This window comes from Microchirus variegatus, assembly GCF_963457635.1.
Source record: "Microchirus variegatus genome assembly, chromosome: 15".
Classification (NCBI taxonomy): Eukaryota; Metazoa; Chordata; class Actinopteri; order Pleuronectiformes; family Soleidae; genus Microchirus; species Microchirus variegatus.
Window position 1 is genome coordinate 26,976,290 of NC_139816.1, and position 23,408 is coordinate 26,999,697.

Below are 23,408 nucleotides of genomic sequence, written 5' to 3' on the forward strand. Positions count from 1 at the left end.
GAAAATCCGGAAAGCGATCCATGCACTTGGACATTCCAAGTATGTTGGAATGTCTTGAAATTGTACTCAGTCATAGTCAACAACGCCCTGAACAAGAATCCGTTGAAAATATTTGCATATCGCTTAAGGAATATTTTTAATGAATTTTTGAAAATCAGGAAAGCGATCCATGCACTTAGGCAGTGACTTAACTTTTTTGTCAAAAAAGACCCCAAAAGTATCTTGGAATGTCTTGAAATTGTACACAGTCATAGTCAAGCATGCCCTGAACAAGAATCTGTTGAATATATTTGCATATCTCTTGAAGAATATTTTTAATGAATTTTTGAAAATCCGAAAAGCGATCCATGCACTTGGACATTCCAAGTATGTTGGAATGTCTTTAAATTGTACTCAGTCATAGTCAACGACGCCCTGAACAAGAATCAATTGAAAATATTTGCATATCTCTTAAGGAATATTTTTAATGAATTTTTGAAAATGAGGAAAGTCTGTGCACTTAGGCGGTGACTTAACTTTTTATTCAAAAAAGACCCCAAAAGTATCTTGGAATGTCTTGAAATTGTACACAGTCATAGTCAAGCATGCCCTGAACAAGAATCCGTTGAATATATTTGCATATCTCTTGAAGAATATTTTTAATGAACTTTTGAAAATCAGGAAAGCGATCCATGCACTTGGACATTCCAAGTATGTTGGAATGTCTTGAAATTGTACTCAGTCATAGTCAACGACGCCCTGAACAAGAATCCGTTGAAAATATTTGCATATCGTTTAAGGAATATTTTTAAAGAATTTCTGAAAATCAGGAAAGCGATCCATGCACTTAGGCAGTGACTTAACTTTTTCTTCAAAAAAGACCCCAAAAGTATCTTGGAATGTCTTGAAATTGTACACAGTCATAGTCAAGCATGCCCTGAACAAGAATCCGTTGAATATATTTGCATATCTCTTGAAGAATATTTTTAATGAATTTTTGAAAATCCGGAAAGCGATCCATGCACTTGGACATTCCAAGTATGTTGGAATGTCTTGAAATTGTACTCAGTTATAGTCAACAACGCCCTGAACAAGAATCCATTGAAAATATTTGCATATCGTTTAAGGAATATTTTTAAAGAATTTCTGAAAATCAGGAAAGCGATCCATGCACTTAGGCAGTGACTTAACTTTTTCTTCAAAAAAGACCCCAAAAGTATCTTGGAATGTCTTGAAATTGTACACAGTCATAGTCAAGCATGCCCTGAACAAGAATCCGTTGAATATATTTGCATATCTCTTGAAGAATATTTTTAATGAATTTTTGAAAATCCGGAAAGCGATCCATGCACTTGGACATTCCAAGTATGTTGGAATGTCTTGAAATTGTACTCAGTTATAGTCAACAACGCCCTGAACAAGAATCCATTGAAAATATTTGCATATCTCTTAAGGAATATTTTAAATGAATTTTTGAAAATGAGGAAAGTCTGTGCACTTAGGCAGTGACTTAACTTTTTATTCAAAAAAGACCCCAAAAGTATCTTGGAATGTCTTGAAATTGTACACAGTCATAGTCAAGCATGCCCTGAACAAGAATCCGTTGAATATATTTGCATATCTCTTGAAGAATATTTTTAATGAACTTTTGAAAATCAGGAAAGCGATCCATGCACTTGGACATTCCAAGTATGTTGGAATGTCTTGAAATTGTACTCAGTCATAGTCAACGACGCCCTGAACAAGAATCCGTTGAAAATATTTGCATATCGTTTAAGGAATATTTTTAAAGAATTTCTGAAAATCAGGAAAGCGATCCATGCACTTAGGCAGTGACTTAACTTTTTCGTCAAAAAAGACCCCAAAAGTATCTTGGAATGTCTTGAAATTGTACACAGTCATAGTCAAGCATGCCCTGAACAAGAATCCGTTGAATATATTTGCATATCTCTTGAAGAATATTTTTAATGAATTTTTGAAAATCCGGAAAGCGATCCATGCACTTGGACATTCCAAGTATGTTGGAATGTCTTGAAATTGTACTCAGTCATAGTCAACAACGCCCTGAACAAGAATCCATTGAAAATATTTGCATATCTCTTAAGGAATATTTTTAATGAATTTTTGAAAATGAGGAAAGTCTGTGCACTTAGGCAGTGACTTAACTTTTTATTCAAAAAAGACCCCAAATGTATCTTGGAATGTCTTGAAATTGTACACAGTCATAGTCAAGCATGCCCTGAACAAGAATCCGTTGAATATATTTGCATATCTCTTGAAGAATATTTTTAATGAACTTTTGAAAATCAGGAAAGCGATCCATGCACTTGGACATTCCAAGTATGTTGGAATGTTTTGAAATTGTACTCAGTCATATTCAACGACGCCCTGAACAAGAATCCGTTGAAAATATTTGCATATCGCTTAAGGAATATTTTTAATGAATTTTTGAAAATCAGGAAAGCGATCCATGCACTTAGGCAGTGACTTAACTTTTTTGTCAAAAAAGACCCCAAAAGTATCTTGGAATGTCTTGAAATTGTACACAGTCATAGTCAAGCATGCCCTGAACAAGAATCCGTTGAATATATTTGCATATCTCTTGAAGAATATTTTTAATGAATTTTTGAAAATCCGAAAAGCGATCCATGCACTTGGACATTCCAAGTATGTTGGAATGTCTTGAAATTGTACTCAGTCATAGTCAACAACGCCCTGAACAAGAATCCATTGAAAATATTTGCATATCTCTTAAGGAATATTTTTAATGAATTTTTGAAAATGAGGAAAGTCTGTGCACTTAGGCAGTGACTTAACTTTTTATTCAAAAAAGACCCCAAATGTATCTTGGAATGTCTTGAAATTGTACACAGTCATAGTCAAGCATGCCCTGAACAAGAATCCGTTGAATATATTTGCATATCTCTTGAAGAATATTTTTAATGAACTTTTGAAAATCAGGAAAGCGATCCATGCACTTGGACATTCCAAGTATGTTGGAATGTTTTGAAATTGTACTCAGTCATATTCAACGACGCCCTGAACAAGAATCCGTTGAAAATATTTGCATATCGCTTAAGGAATATTTTTAATGAATTTTTGAAAATCAGGAAAGCGATCCATGCACTTAGGCAGTGACTTAACTTTTTTGTCAAAAAAGACCCCAAAAGTATCTTGGAATGTCTTGAAATTGTACACAGTCATAGTCAAGCATGCCCTGAACAAGAATCCGTTGAATATATTTGCATATCTCTTGAAGAATATTTTTAATGAATTTTTGAAAATCCGAAAAGCGATCCATGCACTTGGACATTCCAAGTATGTTGGAATGTCTTGAAATTGTACTCAGTCATAGTCAACGACGCCCTGAACAAGAATCAATTGAAAATATTTGCATATCTCTTAAGGAATATTTTTAATGAATTTTTGAAAATGAGGAAAGTCTGTGCACTGAGGCAGTGACTTAACTTTTTATTCAAAAAAGACCCCAAAAGTATCTTGGAATGTCTTGAAATTGTACACAGTCATAGTCAAGCATGCCCTGAACAAGAATCCGTTGAATATATTTGCATATCTCTTGAAGAATATTTTTAATGAACTTTTGAAAATCAGGAAAGCGATCCATGCACTTGGACATTCCAAGTATGTTGGAATGTCTTGAAATTGTACTCAGTCATAGTCAACGACGCCCTGAACAAGAATCCGTTGAAAATATTTGCATATCGTTTAAGGAATATTTTTAAAGAATTTCTGAAAATCAGGAAAGCGATCCATGCACTTAAGCAGTGACTTAACTTTTTCGTCAAAAAAGACCCCAAAAGTATCTTGGAATGTCTTGAAATTGTACACAGTCATAGTCAAGAATGCCCTGAACAAGAATCCGTTGAATATATTTGCATATCTCTTGAAGAATATTTTTAATTAATTTTTGAAAATCCGGAAAGCGATCCATGCACTTGGACATTCCAAGTATGTTGGAATGTCTTGAAATTGTACTCGGTCATAGTCAACGACGCCCTGAACAAGAATCCATTGAAAATATTTGCATATCTCTTAAGGAATATTTTTAATGAATTTTTGAAAATGATGAAAGTCTGTGCACTTAGGCAGTGACTTAACTTTTTATTCAAAAAAGACCCCAAAGGTATCTTGGAATGTCTTGAAATTGTACACAGTCATAGTCAAGCATGCCCTGAACAAGAATCCGTTGAATATATTTGCATATCTCTTGAAGAATATTTTTAATGAACTTTTGAAAATCAGGAAAGCGATCCATGCACTTGGACATTCCAAGTATGTTGGAATGTCTTGAAATTGTACTCAGTCATAGTCAACGACGCCCTGAACAAGAATCCGTTGAAAATATTTGCATATCGCTTAAGGAATATTTTTAATGAATTTTTGAAAATCAGGAAAGCGATCCATGCACTTGGACATTCCAAGTATGTTGGAATGTCTTGAAATTGTACTCAGTCATAGTCAACGACGCCCTGAACAAGAATCCGTTGAAAATATTTGCATATCGCTTAAGGAATATTTTTAATGAATTTTTGAAAATCAGGAAAGCGATCCATGCACTTAGGCAGTGACTTAACTTTTTTGTCAAAAAAGACCCCAAAAGTATCTTGGAATGTCTTGAAATTGTACACAGTCATAGTCAAGCATGCCCTGAACAAGAATCCGTTGAATATATTTGCATATCTCTTGAAGAATATTTTAATGAATTTTTGAAAATCCGAAAAGCGATCCATGCACTTGGACATTCCAAGTATGTTGGAATGTCTTTAAATTGTACTCAGTCATAGTCAACGACGCCCTGAACAAGAATCAATTGAAAATATTTGCATATCTCTTAAGGAATATTTTTAATGAATTTTTGAAAATGAGGAAAGTCTGTGCACTTCGGCAGTGACTTAACTTTTTATTCAAAAAAGACCCCAAAAGTATCTTGGAATGTCTTGAAATTGTACACAGTCATAGTCAAGCATGCCCTGAACAAGAATCCGTTGAATATATTTGCATATCTCTTGAAGAATATTTTTAATGAACTTTTGAAAATCAGGAAAGCGATCCATGCACTTGGACATTCCAAGTATGTTGGAATGTCTTGAAATTGTACTCAGTCATAGTCAACGACGCCCTGAACAAGAATCCGTTGAAAATATTTGCATATCGTTTAAGGAATATTTTTAAAGAATTTCTGAAAATCAGGAAAGCGATCCATGCACTTAGGCAGTGACTTAACTTTTTCGTCAAAAAAGACCCCAAAAGTATCTTGGAATGTCTTGAAATTGTACACAGTCATAGTCAAGCATGCCCTGAACAAGAATCCGTTGAATATATTTGCATATCTCTTGAAGAATATTTTTAATGAATTTTTGAAAATCCGGAAAGCGATCCATGCACTTGGACATTCCAAGTATGTTGGAATGTCTTGAAATTGTACTCAGTCATAGTCAACAACGCCCTGAACAAGAATCCATTGAAAATATTTGCATATCTCTTAAGGAATATTTTTAATGAATTTTTGAAAATGAGGAAAGTCTGTGCACTTAGGCAGTGACTTAACTTTTTATTCAAAAAAGACCCCAAAAGTATCTTGGAATGTCTTGAAATTGTACACAGTCATAGTCAAACATGCCCTGAACAAGAATCCATTGAATATATTTGCATATCTCTTGAAGAATATTTTTAATGAACTTTTGAAAATCAGGAAAGCGATCCATGCACTTGGACATTCCAAGTATGTTGGAATGTTTTGAAATTGTACTCAGTCATAGTCAACGACGCCCTGAACAAGAATCCGTTGAAAATATTTGCATATCGCTTAAGGAATATTTTTAATGAATTTTTGAAAATCAGAAAAACGATCCATGCACTTAGGCAGTGACTTAACTTTTTATTCAAAAAAGACCCCAAAAGTATCTTGGAATGTCTTGAAATTGTACACAGTCATAGTCAAGCATGCCCTGAACAAGAATCCGTTGAATATATTTGCATATCTCTTGAAGAATATTTTTAATGAACTTTTGAAAATCAGGAAAGCGATCCATGCACTTGGACATTCCAAGTATGTTGGAATGTCTTGAAATTGTACTCAGTCATAGTCAACGACGCCCTGAACAAGAATCCGTTGAAAATATTTGCATATCGCTTAAGGAATATTTTTAATGAATTTTTGAAAATCAGGAAAGCGATCCATGCACTTAGGCAGTGACTTAACTTTTTCGTCAAAAAAGACCCCAAAAGTATCTTGGAATGTCTTGAAATTGTACACAGTCATAGTCAAGCATGCCCTGAACAAGAATCCGTTGAATATATTTGCATATCTCTTGAAGAATATTTTTAATGAATTTTTGAAAATCCGGAAAGCGATCCATGCACTTGGACATTCCAAGTATGTTGGAATGTCTTGAAATTGTACTCAGTCATAGTCAACGACGCCCTGAACAAGAATCCGTTGAAAATATTTGCATATCGCTTAAGGAATATTTTTAATGAATTTTTGAAAATCAGGAAAGCGATCCATGCACTTGGACATTCCAAGTATGTTGGAATGTCTTGAAATTGTACTCAGTCATAGTCAACGACGCCCTGAACAAGAATCCGTTGAAAATATTTGCATATCGTTTAAGGAATATTTTTAAAGAATTTCTGAAAATCAGGAAAGCGATCCATGCACTTAGGCAGTGACTTAACTTTTTCGTCAAAAAAGACCCCAAAAGTATCTTGGAATGTCTTGAAATTGTACACAGTCATAGTCAAGCATGCCCTGAACAAGAATCCGTTGAATATATTTGCATATCTCTTGAAGAATATTTTTAATGAACTTTTGAAAATCAGGAAAGCGATCCATGCACTTGGACATTCCAAGTATGTTGGAATGTCTTGAAATTGTACTCAGTCATAGTCAACGACGCCCTGAACAAGAATCCGTTGAAAATATTTGCATATCGTTTAAGGAATATTTTTAAAGAATTTCTGAAAATCAGGAAAGCGATCCATGCACTTAGGCAGTGACTTAACTTTTTCGTCAAAAAAGACCCCAAAAGTATCTTTGAATGTCTTGAAATTGTACACAGTCATAGTCAAGCATGCCCTGAACAAGAATCCGTTGAATATATTTGCATATCTCTGGAAGAATATTTTTAATGAATTTTTGAAAATCCGGAAAGCGATCCATGCACTTGGACATTCCAAGTATGTTGGAATGTCTTGAAATTGTACTCAGTCATAGTCAACAACGCCCTGAACAAGAATCCATTGAAGATATTTGCATATCTCCTAAGGAATATTTTTAATGAATTTTTGAAAATGAGGAAAGTCTGTGCACTTAGGCAGTGACTTAACTTTTTATTCAAAAAAGACCCCAAAAGTATCTTGGAATGTCTTGAAATTGTACACAGTCATAGTCAAGCATGCCCTGAACAAGAATCCGTTGAATATATTTGCATATCTCTTGAAGAATATTTTTAATGAACTTTTGAAAATCAGGAAAGCGATCCATGCACTTGGACATTCCAAGTATGTTGGAATGTCTTGAAATTGTACTCAGTCATAGTCAACGATGCCCTGAACAAGAATCCGTTGAAAATATTTGCATATCGCTTAAGGAATATTTTTAATGAATTTTTGAAAATCAGGAAAGCGATCCATGCACTTAGGCAGTGACTTAACTTTTTATTCAAAAAAGACCCCAAAAGTATCTTGGAATGTCTTGAAATTGTACACAGTCATAGTCAAGCATGCCCTGAACAAGAATCCGTTGAATATATTTGCATATCTCTTGAAGAATATTTTTAATGAATTTTTGAAAATCCGAAAAGCGATCCATGCACTTGGACATTCCAAGTATGTTGGAATGTCTTGAAATTGTACTCAGTCATAGTCAACGACGCCCTGAACAAGAATCCGTTGAAAATATTTGCATATCTCTTGAAGAATATTTTTAATGAACTTTTGAAAATCAGGAAAGCGATCCATGTACTTGGACATTCAAAGTATGTTGGAATGTCTTGAAATTGAACTCGGTCATAGTCAACGACGCCCTGAACAAGAATCCATTGAAAATATTTGCATATCTCTTAAGGAATATTTTTAATGAATTTTTGAAAATGATGAAAGTCTGTGCACTTAGGCAGTGACTTAACTTTTTATTCAAAAAAGACCCCAAAAGTATCTTGGAATGTCTTGAAATTGTACTCAGTCATAGTCAACGACGATCTGAACAAGAATCAATTGAAAATATTTGCATATCTCTTAAGGAATATTTTTAATGAATTTTTGAAAATGAGGAAAGTCTGTGCACTTAGGCAGTGACTTAACTTTTTATTCAAAAAAGACCCCAAAAGTATCTTGGAATGTCTTGAAATTGTACACAGTCATAGTCAAGCATGCCCTGAACAAGAATCCGTTGAATATATTTGCATATCTCTTGAAGAATATTTTTAATGAACTTTTGAAAATCAGGAAAGCGATCCATGTACTTGGACATTCAAAGTATGTTGGAATGTCTTGAAATTGAACTCGGTCATAGTCAACGACGCCCTGAACAAGAATCCGTTGAAAATATTTGCATATCGCTTAAGGAATATTTTTAATGAATTTTTGAAAATCAGGAAAGCGATCCATGCACTTAGGCAGTGACTTAACTTTTTCGTCAAAAAAGACCCCAAAAGTATCTTGGAATGTCTTGAAATTGTACTCAGTCATAGTCAACGACGCCCTGAACAAGAATCCGTTGAAAATATTTGCATATCGCTTAAGGAATATTTTTAATGAATTTTTGAAAATGAGGAAAGTCTGTGCACTTAGGCAGTGACTTAACTTTTTATTCAAAAAAGACCCCAAAAGTATCTTGGAATGTCTTGAAATTGTACACAGTCATAGTCAAGCATGCCCTGAACAAGAATCCGTTGAATATATTTGCATATCTCTTGAAGAATATTTTTAATGAATTTTTGAAAATCCAAAAAGCGATCCATGCACTTGGACATTCCAAGTATGTTGGAATGTCTTGAAATTGTACTCAGTCATAGTCAACGACACCCTGAACAAGAATCAATTGAAAATATTTGCATATCTCTTAAGGAATATTTTTAATGAATTTTTGAAAATGAGGAAAGTCTGTGCACTTCGGCAGTGACTTAACTTTTTATTCAAAAAAGACCCCAAAAGTATCTTGGAATGTCTTGAAATTGTACACAGTCATAGTCAAGCATGCCCTAAACAAGAATCCGTTGAATATATTTGCATATCTCTTGAAGAATATTTTTAATGAACTTTTGAAAATCAGGAAAGCGATCCATGCACTTGGACATTCCAAGTATGTTGGAATGTCTTGAAATTGTACTCAGTCATAGTCAACGACGCCCTGAACAAGAATCCGTTGAAAATATTTGCATATCGCTTAAGGAATATTTTTAATGAATTTTTGAAAATCAGGAAAGCGATCCATGCACTTAGGCAGTGACTTAACTTTTTTGTCAAAAAAGACCCCAAAAGTATCTTGGAATGTCTTGAAATTGTACACAGTCATAGTCAAGCATGCCCTGAACAAGAATCCGTTGAATATATTTGCATATCTCTTGAAGAATATTTTTAATGAACTTTTGAAAATCAGGAAAGCGATCCATGCACTTGGACATTCCAAGTAAGTTGGAATGTCTTGAAATTGTACTCAGTCATAGTCAACGATGCCCTGAACAAGAATCCGTTGAAAATATTGGCATATCGCTTAAGGAATATTTTTAAAGAATTTTTTAAAAAATCAGGAAAGCGATCCATGCACTTAGACAGTGACTTAACTTTTTCGTCAAAAAAGACCCCAAAAGTATCTTGGAATGTCTTGAAATTGTACACAGTCATAGTCAAATATGCCCTGAACAAGAAACCGTTGAATATATTTGCATATCTCTTGAAGAATATTTTTAATGAATTTTTGAAAATCCGAAAAGCGATCCATGCACTTGGACATTCCAAGTATGTTGGAATGTCTTGAAATTGTACTCAGTCATAGTCAACGACGCCCTGAACAAGAATCAATTGAAAATGTTTGCATATCTCTTAAGGAATATTTTTAATGAATTTTTGAAAATGAGAAAAGTCTGTGCACTTCGGCAGTGACTTAACTTTTTATTCAAAAAAGACCCCAAAAGTATCTTGGAATGTCTTGAAATTGTACACAGTCATAGTCAAGCATGCCCTGAACAAGAATCCGTTGAATATATTTGCATATCTCTTGAAGAATATCTTTAATGAACTTTTGAAAATCAGGAAAGCGATCCATGCACTTGGACATTCCAAGTATGTTGGAATGTCTTGAAATTGTACTCAGTCATAGTCAACGACGCCCTGAACAAGAATCCGTTGAAAATATTTGCATATCGTTTAAGGAATATTTTTAAAGAATTTCTGAAAATCAGGAAAGCGATCCATGCACTTAGGCAGTGACTTAACTTTTTCGTCAAAAAAGACCCCAAAAGTATCTTGGAATGTCTTGAAATTGTACACAGTCATAGTCAAGCATGCCCTGAACAAGAATCCGTTGAAAATATTTGCATATCGCTTAAGGAATATTTTTAATGAATTTTTGAAAATCAGGAAAGCGATCCATGCACTTAGGCAGTGACTTAACTTTTTTGTCAAAAAAGACCCCAAAAGTATCTTGGAATGTCTTGAAATTGTACACAGTCATAGTCAAGCATGCCCTGAACAAGAATCCGTTGAATATATTTGCATATCTCTTGAAGAATATTTTTAATGAATTTTTGAAAATCCGGAAAGCGATCCATGCACTTGGACATTCCAAGTATGTTGGAATGTCTTGAAATTGTACTCAGTCATAGTCAACGACGCCCTGAACAAGAATCCGTTGAAAATATTTGCATATCGCTTAAGGAATATTTTTAATGAATTTTTGAAAATCAGGAAAGCGGTCCATGCACTTAGGCAGTGACTTAACTTTTTTGTCAAAAAAGACCCCAAAAGTATCTTGGAATGTCTTGAAATTGTACTCAGTCATAGTCAACAACGCCCTGAACAAGAATCCATTGAAAATATTTGCATATCTCTTAAGGAATATTTTTAATGAATTTTTGAAAATGAGGAAAGTCTGTGCACTTAGGCAGTGACTTAACTTTTTATTCAAAAAAGACCCCAAAAGTATCTTGGAATGTCTTGAAATTGTACACAGTCATCGTCAAGCATGCCCTGAACAAGAATCCGTTGAATATATTTGCATATCTCTTGAAGAATATTTTTAATGAACTTTTGAAAATCAGGAAAGCGATCCATGCACTTGGACATTCCAAGTATGTTGGAATGTCTTGAAATTGTACTCAGTCATAGTCAACGACGCCCTGAACAAGAATCCGTTGAAAATATTTGCATATCGCTTAAGGAATATTTTTAATGAATTTTTGAAAATCAGGAAAGCGATCCATGCACTTAGGCAGTGACTTAACTTTTTTGTCAAAAAAGACCCCAAAAGTATCTTGGAATGTCTTGAAATTGTACACAGTCATAGTCAAGCATGCCCTGAACAAGAATCCGTTGAATATATTTGCATATCTCTTGAAGAATATTTTTAATGAATTTTTGAAAATCCAGAAAGCGATCCATGCACTTGGACATTCCAAGTATGTTGGAATGTCTTGAAATTGTACTCAGTCATAGTCAACGACGCCCTGAACAAGAATCCGTTGAAAATATTTGCATATCGCTTAAGGAATATTTTTAATGAATTTTTGAAAATCAGGAAAGCGGTCCATGCACTTAGGCAGTGACTTAACTTTTTTGTCAAAAAAGACCCCAAAAGTATCTTGGAATGTCTTGAAATTGTACACAGTCATAGTCAAGCATGCCCTGAACAAGAATCCGTTGAATATATTTGCATATCTCTTGAAGAATATTTTTAATGAATTTTTGAAAATCCAAAAAGCGATCCATGCACTTGGACATTCCAAGTATGTTGGAATGTCTTGAAATTGTACTCAGTCATAGTCAACGACGCCCTGAACAAGAATCAATTGAAAATATTTGTATATCTCTTAAGGAATATTTTTAATGAATTTTTTAAAATGAGGAAAGTCTGTGCACTTAGGCAGTGACTTAACTTTTTATTCAAAAAAGACCCCAAAAGTATCTTGGAATGTCTTGAAATTGTACACAGTCATAGTCAAGCATGCCCTGAACAAGAATCCGTTGAATATATTTGCATATCTCTTGAAGAATATTTTTAATGAACTTTTGAAAATCAGGAAAGCGATCCATGCACTTGGACATTCCAAGTATGTTGGAATGTCTTGAAATTGTACTCAGTCATAGTCAACGACGCCCTGAACAAGAATCCGTTGAAAATATTTGCATATCGCTTAAGGAATATTTTTAATGAATTTTTGAAAATCAGGAAAGCGATCCATGCACTTAGGCAGTGACTTAACTTTTTTGTCAAAAAAGACCCCAAAAGTATCTTGGAATGTCTTGAAATTGTACACAGTCATAGTCAAGCATGCCCTGAACAAGAATCCGTTGAATATATTTGCATATCTCTTGAAGAATATTTTTAATGAATTTTTGAAAATCCGGAAAGCGATCCATGCACTTGGACATTCCAAGTATGTTGGAATGTCTTGAAATTGTACTCAGTCATAGTCAACGACGCCCTGAACAAGAATCCGTTGAAAATATTTGCATATCGCTTAAGGAATATTTTTAATGAATTTTTGAAAATCAGGAAAGCGGTCCATGCACTTAGGCAGTGACTTAACTTTTTTGTCAAAAAAGACCCCAAAAGTATCTTGGAATGTCTTGAAATTGTACACAGTCATAGTCAAGCATGCCCTGAACAAGAATCCGTTGAATATATTTGCATATCTCTTGAAGAATATTTTTAATGAATTTTTGAAAATCCAAAAAGCGATCCATGCACTTGGACATTCCAAGTATGTTGGAATGTCTTGAAATTGTACTCAGTCATAGTCAACGATGCCCTGAACAAGAATCAATTGAAAATATTTGCATATCTCTTAAGGAATATTTTTAATGAATTTTTGAAAATGAGGAAAGTCTGTGCACTTAGGCAGTGACTTAACTTTTAATTCAAAAAAGACCCCAAAAGTATCTTGGAATGTCTTGAAATTGTACACAGTCATAGTCAAGCATGCCCTGAACAAGAATCCGTTGAATATATTTGCATATCTCTTGAAGAATATTTTTAATGAACTTTTGAAAATCAGGAAAGCGATCCATGCACTTGGACATTCCAAGTAAGTTGGAATGTCTTGAAATTGTACTCAGTCATAGTCAACGATGCCCTGAACAAGAATCCGTTGAAAATATTTGCATATCGCTTAAGGAATATTTTTAATGAATTTTTTAAAAAATCAGGAAAGCGATCCATGCACTTAGACAGTGACTTAACTTTTTCGTCAAAAAAGACCCCAAAAGTATCTTGGAATGTCTTGAAATTGTACACAGTCATAGTCAAATATGCCCTGAACAAGAATCCGTTGAATATATTTGCATATCTCTTGAAGAATATCTTTAATGAACTTTTGAAAATCAGGAAAGCGATCCATGCACTTGGACATTCCAAGTATGTTGGAATGTCTTGATATTGTACTCAGTCATAGTCAACGATGCTCCGAACAAGAATCAATTGAAAATATTTGCATATCTCTTAAGGAATATTTTTAATGAATTTTTGAAAATGAGGAAAGTCTGTGCACTTAGGCAGTGACTTAACTTTTTTGTCAAAAAAGACCCCAAAAGTATCTTGGAATGTCTTGAAATTGTACACAGTCATAGTCAAGCATGCCCTGAACAAGAATCCGTTGAATATATTTGCATATCTCTTGAAGAATATTTTTAATGAACTTTTGAAAATCAGGAAAGCGATCCATGTACTTGGACATTCAAAGTATGTTGGAATGTCTTGAAATTGTACTCGGTCATAGTCAACGACGCCCTGAACAAGAATCCGTTGAAAATATTTGCATATCGCTTAAGGAATATTTTTAATGAATTTTTGAAAATCAGGAAAGCGATCCATGCACTTAGGCAATGACTTAACTTTTTCGTCAAAAAAGACCCCAAAAGTATCTTGGAATGTCTTGAAATTGTACACAGTCATAGTCAAGCATGCCCTGAACAAGAATCCGTTGAATATATTTGCATATCTCTTGAAGAATATTTTTAATGAACTTTTGAAAATCAGGAAAGCGATCCATGCACTTGGACATTCCAAGTATGTTGGAATGTCTTGAAATTGTACTCAGTCATAGTCAACGACGCCCTGAACAAGAATCCGTTAAAAATATTTGCATATCTCTTAAGGAATATTTGTAATGAATTTTTGAAAATCAGGAAAGCGATCCATGCACTTAGGCAGTGACTTAACTTTTTCGTCAAAAAAGACCCCAAAAGTATCTTGGAATGTCTTGAAATTGTACACAGTCATAGTCAAGCATGCCCTGAACAAGAATCCGTTGAATATATTTGCATATCTCTTGAAGAATATTTTTAATGAACTTTTGAAAATCAGGAAAGCGATCCATGCACTTGGACATTCCAAGTATGTTGGAATGTCTTGAAATTGTACTCAGTCATAGTCAACGACGCCCTGAACAAGAATCCGTTAAAAATATTTGCATATCTCTTAAGGAATATTTTTAATGAATTTTTGAAAATCAGGAAAGCGATCCATGCACTTAGGCAGTGACTTAACTTTTTCGTCAAAAAAGACCGCAAAAGTATCTTGGAATGTCTTGAAATTGTACTCAGTCATAGTCAACAACGCCCTGAACAAGAATCCATTGAAAATATTTGCATATCTCTTAAGGAATATTTTTAATGAATTTTTGAAAATGAGGAAAGTCTGTGCACTTAGGCAGTGACTTAACTTTTTATTCAAAAGAGACCCCAAAAGTATCTTGGAATGTCTTGAAATTGTACACAGTCATAGTCAAGCATGCCCTGAACAAGAATCTGTTGAATATATTTGCATATCTCTTGAAGAATATTTGTAATGAACTTTTGAAAATCAGGAAAGCGATCCATGCACTTGGACATTCCAAGTATGTTGGAATGTCTTGAAATTGTACTCAGTCATAGTCAACGACGCCCTGAACAAGAATCCGTTGAAAATATTGGCATATCGCTTAAGGAATATTTTTAATGAATTTTTGAAAATCAGGAAAGCGATCCATGCACTTAGGCAGTGACTTAACTTTTTTGTCAAAAAAGACCCCAAAAGTATCTTGGAATGTCTTGAAATTGTACACAGTCATAGTCAAGCATGCCCTGAACAAGAATCCGTTGAATATATTTGCATATCTCTTGAAGAATATTTTTAATGAATTTTTGAAAATCCGAAAAGCGATCCATGCACTTGGACATTCCAAGTATGTTGGAATGTCTTGAAATTGTACTCAGTCATAGTCAACGACGCCCTGAACAAGAATCCGTTGAAAATATTTGCATATCGTTTAAGGAATATTTTTAAAGAATTTCTGAAAATCAGGAAAGCGATCCATGCACTTAGGCAGTGACTTAACTTTTTCGTCAAAAAAGACCCCAAAAGTATCTTGGAATGTCTTGAAATTGTACACAGTCATAGTCAAGCATGCCCTGAACAAGAATCCGTTGAAAATATTTGCATATCGCTTAAGGAATATTTTTAATGAATTTTTGAAAATCAGGAAAGCGATCCATGCACTTAGGCAGTGACTTAACTTTTTATTCAAAAAAGACCCCAAAAGTATCTTGGAATGTCTTGAAATTGTACACAGTCATAGTCAAGCATGCCCTGAACAAGAATCCGTTGAATATATTTGCATATCTCTTGAAGAATATTTTTAATGAATTTTTGAAAATCCGAAAAGCGATCCATGCACTTGGACATTCCAAGTATGTTGGAATGTCTTGAAATTGTACTCAGTCATAGTCAACGATGCCCTGAACAAGAATCAATTGAAAATATTTGCATATCTCTTAAGGAATATTTTTAAAGAATTTCTGAAAATCAGGAAAGCGATCCATGCACTTAGGCAGTGACTTAACTTTTTCGTCAAAAAAGACCCCAAAAGTATCTTGGAATGTCTTGAAATTGTACACAGTCATAGTCAAGCATGCCCTGAACAAGAATCCGTTGAAAATATTTGCATATCGCTTAAGGAATATTTTTAATGAATTTTTGAAAATCAGGAAAGCGATCCATGCACTTAGGCAGTGACTTAACTTTTTATTCAAAAAAGACCCCAAAAGTATCTTGGAATGTCTTGAAATTGTACACAGTCATAGTCAAGCATGCCCTGAACAAGAATCCGTTGAATATATTTGCATATCTCTTGAAGAATATTTTTAATGAACTTTTGAAAATCAGGAAAGCGATCCATGCACTTGGACATTCCAAGTATGTTGGAATGTCTTGAAATTGTACTCAGTCATAGTCAACGACGCCCTGAACAAGAATCCATTGAAAATATTTGCATATCTCTTTGAGGAATTGAGGAATTGAGGAAAGTCTGTGCACTTAGGCAGTGACTTAACTTTTTCGTCAAAAAAGACCCCAAAAGTATCTTGGAATGTCTTGAGGACCATAACTGACTGTGTGTGTGTGTGAGGACCATAACTGACTGTGTGTGTGTGTCTCAGTGTTCCTTCGAGATGCTTCATGAAGGAGAAAACCTGAGGATGGACTGTGTGAGCTGCAAGAAGAGCACCTGCAGTCAGTGTGGATCAGCTGTAAGACACACACACACATATGTCTCTGATGTCTGTGATGTCTTTGATGTCTGTGATGTCTCTCTGATGTCACTGTGATGTCTCTGCGATGTCTTTGATGTCTGTGATGTCTCTGATGTCTTTGATGGCTTTGATGTCTTTGATGTCTCTGATGTCTCTGATGTCTTTGATGTGATGTCTATGATGTCTTTGATGTCTTTATGATGTCTGTGATGTCTTTGATGTCTGTGATGTCTGTGATGTCTGTGATGGCTTTGATGGCTTTGATGGCTTTGATGTCTCTGATGTCTCTGATGTCCTTGATGTCTTTGATGTGATGTCTATGATGTCTTTGATGTCTTTATGATGTCTTTGATGTCTTTATGATGTCTGTGATGTCTTTGATGTCTGTGATGTCTGTGATGTCCTTGATGTCTTTGATGTGATGTCTATGATGTCTTTATGATGTCTGTGATGTCTGTGATGTCTTTGATGGCTTTGATGGCTTTGATGTCTTTGATGTCTTTGATGTCTCTGATGTCTCTGATGTCCTTGATGTCTTTGATGTGATGTCTATGATGTCTTTGATGTCTTTATGATGTCTGTGATGTCTTTGATGTCTGTGATGTCTGTGATGTCTTTGATGGCTTTGATGGCTTTGATGACTTTGATGTCTTTGATGTCTTTGATGTCTCTGATGTCTCTGATGTCCTTGATGTCTTTGATGTGATGTCTATGATGTCTTTGATGTCTTTATGATGTCTTTGATGTCTTCATGATGTCTGTGATGTCTGTGATGTCTTTGATGTCTGTGATGTCTGTGATGTCTGTGATGTCTGTGATGTCCTTGATGTCTTTGATGTGATGTCTATGATGTCTTTATGATGTCTGTGATGTCTTTGATGTCTTTGATGGCTTTGATGTCTTTGATGTCTCTGATGTCCTTGATGTCTTTGATGTGATGTCCTTGATGTCTTTGATGTGATGTCTATGATGTCTTTGATGTCTTTATGATGTCTGTGATGTCTGTGATGTCTTTTAATGTATGTGATGTCTTTGATGACTGTGATGTCTTTGATGTCTCTGATGTCTTTGATGTCTCTGATGTCTCTCTGATGTCTGTAATGTCTTTGATGTATTTGATGTATTTGATGGCTTTGATGTCTTTGATGTCTTTGATGTCTCTGATGTCCTTGATGTCTTTGATGTGATGTCTATGATGTCTATGATGTCTTTGATGTCTTTATGATGTCTGTGATGTCTTTGATGTCTGTGATGTCTGTGATGTCTGTGATGTCTGTGATGTCATTGATGTGTTGTCTATGATGTCTTTGATGTCTTTATGATGTCTGTGATGTCTTTTAATGTATGTGATGTCTTTGATGACTGTGATGTATTTGATGTCTTTGATGTCTTTGATGTCTCTGATGTCTCTCTGATGTCTCTCTGATGTCTGTAATGTCTTTGATGTCTTTGATGTCTTTGATGTCTTTGATGGCTTTGATGTCTTTGATGTCTCTGATGTCTTTGATGTCTCTCTGATGTCTCTCTGATGTCTCTGTGATGTCTCTGTGATGTCTCTCTGATGTCACTGTGATGTCTCTCTGATGTCTCTGTGATGTCTCTCTGATGTCTCTGTGATGTCACTGTGATGTCTCTCTGATGTCACTGTGATGTCTCTGTGATGTCTCTCTGATGTCTCTGTGATGTCTCTCTGATGTCTCCTGAGATGTCTCCTGAGATGTCTCTGTGACGTCTCTGTGATGTCTCTGTGATGTCTCTCTGATCTCTCTGATGTCTCTGATGTCTCCTCAGTGGTCTCCTGAACATCAGGGTTTGTCATGTGACCAGTTCAGACTGTTGCAGCAGCAGAACCAGCTTGGCTCCGCCCCCTTCAGTGACACCAGCATCGGTATCAACAGCATCACCTGACACACCTACTGACACACCCACTGACACACATACTGACATCTACTGACACACCCACTGACACCTACTGACACACCCACTGACACTGTAAAGTGTCATAGTCAAGCATGCCCTGAACAAGAATCCGTTGAATATATTTGCATATCTCTTGAAGAATATTTTTAATGAATTTTTGAAAATCCGGAAAGCGATCCATGCACTTGGACATTCCAAGTATGTTGGAATGTCTTGAAATTGTACTCAGTCATAGTCAACGACGCCCTGAACAAGAATCCATTGAAAATATTTGCATATCTCTTAAGGAATATTTTTAATGAATTTTTGAAAATGAGGAAAGTCTGTGCACTTCGGCAGTGACTTAACTTTTTATTCAAAAAAGACCCCAAAAGTATCTTGGAATGTCTTGAAATTGTACACAGTCATAGTCAAGCATGCCCTGAACAAGAATCCGTTGAATATATTTGCATATCTCTTGAAGAATATTTTTAATGAACTTTTGAAAATCCGAAAAGCGATCCATGCACTTGGACATTCCAAGTATGTTGGAATGTCTTGAAATTGTACTCAGTCATAGTCAACGACGCCCTGAACAAGAATCCGTTGAAAATATTTGCATATCGCTTCAGGAATATTTTAAATGAATTTTTGAAAATCAGGAAAGCGATCCATGCACTTAGGCAGTGACTTAACTTTTTTGACAAAAAAGACCCCAAAAGTATCTTGGAATGTCTTGAAATTGTACACAGTCATAGTCAAGCATGCCCTGAACAAGAATCCGTTGAATATATTTGCATATCTCTTGAAGAATATTTTTAATGAACTTTTGAAAATCAGGAAAGCGATCCATGCACTTGGACATTCCAAGTATGTTGGAATGTCTTGAAATTGTACTCAGTCATAGTCAACGACGCCCTGAACAAGAATCCGTTGAAAATATTTGCATATCGCTTAAGGAATATTTTTAATGAATTTTTAAAAATCAGGAAAGCGATCCATGCACTTAGGCAGTGACTTAACTTTTTCGTCAAAAAAGACCCCAAAAGTATCTTGGAATGTCTTGAAATTGTACACAGTCATAGTCAACGACGATCTGAACAAGAATCAATTGAAAATATTTGCATATCTCTTAAGGAATATTTTTAATGAATTTTTGAAAATGAGGAATTTCTGTGCACTTAGGCAGTGACTTAACTTTTAATTCAAAAAAGACCCCAAAAGTATCTTGGAATGTCTTGAAATTGTACACAGTCATAGTCAAGCATGCCCTGAACAAGAATCCGTTGAATATATATGCATATCTCTTGAAGAATATTTTAAATTAATTTTTGAATATCCGGAACGCGATCCATGCACTTGGACATTCCAAATATGTTGGAATGTCTTGAAATTGTACTCAGTCATAGTCAACGACGCCCTGAACAAGAATCCATTGAAAATATTTGCATATCTCTTAAGGAATATTTTTAATGAATTTTTGAAAATGAGGAAAGTCTGTGCACTTAGGCAGTGACTTAACTTTTTATTCAAAAAAGACCCCAAAAGTATCTTTGAATGTCTTGAAATTGTACACAGTCATAGTCAAGCATGCCCTGAACAAGAATCCGTTGAATATATTTGCATATCTCTTAAGGAATATTTTTAATGAATTTCTGAAAATGAGGAAAGTCTGTGCACTTAGGCAGTGACTTAACTTTTTATTCAAAAAAGACCCCAAAAGTATCTTGGAATGTCTTGAAATTGTACACAGTCATAGTCAAGCATGCCCTGAACAAGAATCCGTTGAATATATTTGCATATCTCTTGAAGAATATTTTTATAGAATTTTTGAAAATCCGGAAAGCGATCCATGCACTTGGACATTCCAAGTATGTTGGAATGTCTTGAAATTGTACTCGGTCATAGTCAACGACGCCCTGAACAAGAATCCATTAAAAATATTTGCAAATCTCTTAAGGAATATTTTTAATGAATTTTTGAAAAGGAGGAAAGTCTGTGCACTCAGGCAGACTTAACTTTTTATTCAAAAAAGACCCCAAAAGTATCTTGGAATGTCTTGAAATTGTACACAGTCATAGTCAAGCATGCCCTGAACAAGAATCCGTTGAATATATTTGCATATCTCTTGAAGAATATTTTTAATGAACTTTTGAAAATCAGGAAAGCGATCCATGCATTTGGACATTCCAAGTATGTTGGAATGTCTTGAAATTGTACTCAGTCATAGTCAACGACGCCCTGAACAAGAATCCGTTGTAAATATTTGTATATCGCTTAAGGAATATTTTTAATGAATTTTTGAAAATCAGGAAAGCGATCGATGCACTTAGGCAGTGACTTAACTTTTTTGTCAAAAAAGACCCCAAAAGCATCTTGGAATGTCTTGAAATTGTACACAGTTATAGTCAAGCATGCCCTGAACAAGAATCCGTTGAATATATTTGCACATCTCTTGAAGAATATTTTTAATGAATTTTTGAAAATCCGGAAAGCGATCCATGCACTTGGACATTCCAAGTATGTTGGAATGTCTTGAAATTGTACTCAGTCATAGTCAACGACACCCTGAACAAGAATCCGTTGAAAATATTTGCATATCTCTTAAGGAATATTTTTAATGAATTTTTGAAAATCCGGAAAGCGATCCATGCACTTGGACATTCCAAGTATGTTGGAATGTCTTGAAATTGTACTCAGTCATAGTCAACGACACCCTGAACAAGAATCCGTTGAAAATATTTGCATATCGCCTAACAAATATTTTAAATGAATTTTTGAAAATCAGGAAAGCGAACCATGCACTTACGCAGTGACTTAACTTTTTTGTCAAAAAAGACCCCAAAAGTATCTTGGAATGTCTTGAAATTGTACACAGTCATAGTCAAGCATGCCCTGAACAAGAATCCGTTGAATATATTTGCATATCTCTTAAAGAATATTTTTAATGAACTTTTGAACATGACATAGTTTGGCATGGGTTAACCCATGTCATGACAAACATGACATGTTTGTCCACTAGAGGGCAGTTTGAAGAACCAAGCAGCCATGAATCAGATTTGACCTTACTTGTAATGTCAAACTTGTCCACTAGAGGGCAGTTGAAATAATTAAGTATCCATACATTAAATTTGAGCTTACATGTAATGACACCTTTATCCACTAAAGGGCAGTTCCAAGAATTTAGCATGCCATAAATCAGATTTGAGCTTACATGTAATGACACATTTGTCCACCAGAGGGCAGTCTGACCAATCCAGCAGCCATAAATCAGATTTGACCTTACTTGCAATGTCAAACTTGTCCACTAGAGGGCAGTTGAAATAATTAGGTATCCATACATCAAATTTGAGCTTACATGTAATGACACCTTTATCCACTAGAGAGCAGTCTGAAGAATTTAGCATGCCATAAATCAGATTTGAGCTTACATGTAATGACACCTTTATCCACTAGAGAGCAGTCTGAAGAATTTAGCATGCCATAAATCAGATTTGAGCTTACATGTAGTGACACATTTGTCCACCAGAGGGCAGTCTGACCAATCCAGCAGCCATAAATCAGATTTGACCTTACTTGTAATGTCAAACTTGTCCACTAGATGGCAGTTGAAATAATAAAGCAGCTATAAATCAGATTTGACATAACATATAATGACATGTTTGTCCACCAGAGGGCAGTTGAAATAATTTAGTATCCATAAATCAAATTTGAGCGTGCATGTAATGACAGGTTTATCCACCAGAGGGCAGTCTGAAGAATCCAGCAGCCAAAAGTCAAATTTGACCTTACATGTAATGACACCTTTATCCACTAGAGGGCAGTCTGAAGAATTTAACAGCCATAAATCAGATTTGAGCTTACATGTAATGACACATTTGTCCACCAGAGGGCAGTCTGACCAATCCAGCAGCCATAAATCAGATTTGACCTTACTTGTAATGTCAAACTTGTCCACTAGAGGGCAGTTGAAATAATTAGGTATCCATACATCAAATTTGAGCTTACATGTAATGACACCTTTATCCACTAGAGGGCAGTCCGAAGAATTTAGCATGCCATAAATCAGATTTGAGCTTACATGTAATGACACATTTGTCCACCAGAGGGCAGTCTGACCAATCCAGCAGCCATAAATCAGATTTGACCTTACTTGTGATGTCAAACTTGTCCACTAGAGGGCAGTTGAAATAATTAAGCAGCTATAAATCAAATTTGAGCGTGCATGTAATGACATGTTTATCCACCAGAGGGCAGTCTGAAGAATCCAGCAGCCAAAAGTCAAATTTGACCTTACATGTAATGACACCTTTATCCACTAGAGGGCAGTCTGAAGAATTTAACAGCCATAAATCAGATTTGAGCTTACATGTAATGACACATTTGTCCACCAGAGGGCAGTCTGACCAATCCAGCAGCCATAAATCAGATTTGACCTTACTTGTAATGTCAAACTTGTCCACTAGAGGGCAGTTGAAATAATTTATCAGCTATAAATCAAATTTGAGCGTGCATGTAATGACATGTTTATCCACCAGAGGGCAGTCTGAAGAATCCAGCAGCCAAAAGTCAAATTTGACCTTACATGTAATGACATCTTTTTCCACTAGAGGGCAGTCTGAAGAATTTAGCAGCCATAAATCAGATTTGACCTTACATGTAATAACACATTTGTCCACCAGAGGGCAGTCTGACCAACCCAGCACCCATAAATCAGATTTGAACTTACTTGTAATGTCAAACTTGTCCACTAGAGGGCAGTTGAAATAATTAAGTATCCA